The following is a 494-nucleotide window of genomic DNA, read 5'->3' on the forward strand; positions in this document are numbered from 1 at the left end:
TTTTTTAAACAGATTGAAGGTTTGTGGCAACCCCTGCATTGAGCAAGTCTATTGGCATCAATTTTCCAATCGTGTGTGAACACTTCATGTCTTTGTGTCTCATTTTGATAGTCTTTGCAATATTTCAAGCTTATTATTATATCTACTGTGGTGATCTATTGCGAGTAATCTTTGATGCTATATTGTCATTGTTTGGGGTTCACAAACCACACTCATGTTAGATGGCAAACTTAATTGATAAATGTTGTGTGTGTTCTGACTCCTCCACCCGCTGGCCATTTCCATCTCCCTTCCACTCCTCATGCCTCCCTCTTCCCTGAGACACAACAATATTGACAGATGGATTAATGACCCTACAATAGCCTCTAAGTGTTCAAATGAAAGGAAAAATCACACATCTCTGGCTTTAAGTCAAAAGCTAGAAATGATTATGCTTACTGAGAAAGTCGTGTCAAAAGCCGAGATAGGCCAAAAGCCAGGCTTCTTACACCAAA

The sequence above is a fragment of the Cebus imitator genome, unplaced genomic scaffold (genome assembly GCF_001604975.1).
Source record: "Cebus imitator isolate Cc_AM_T3 unplaced genomic scaffold, Cebus_imitator-1.0 Scaffold160, whole genome shotgun sequence".
Taxonomy (NCBI): Eukaryota; Metazoa; Chordata; class Mammalia; order Primates; family Cebidae; genus Cebus; species Cebus imitator.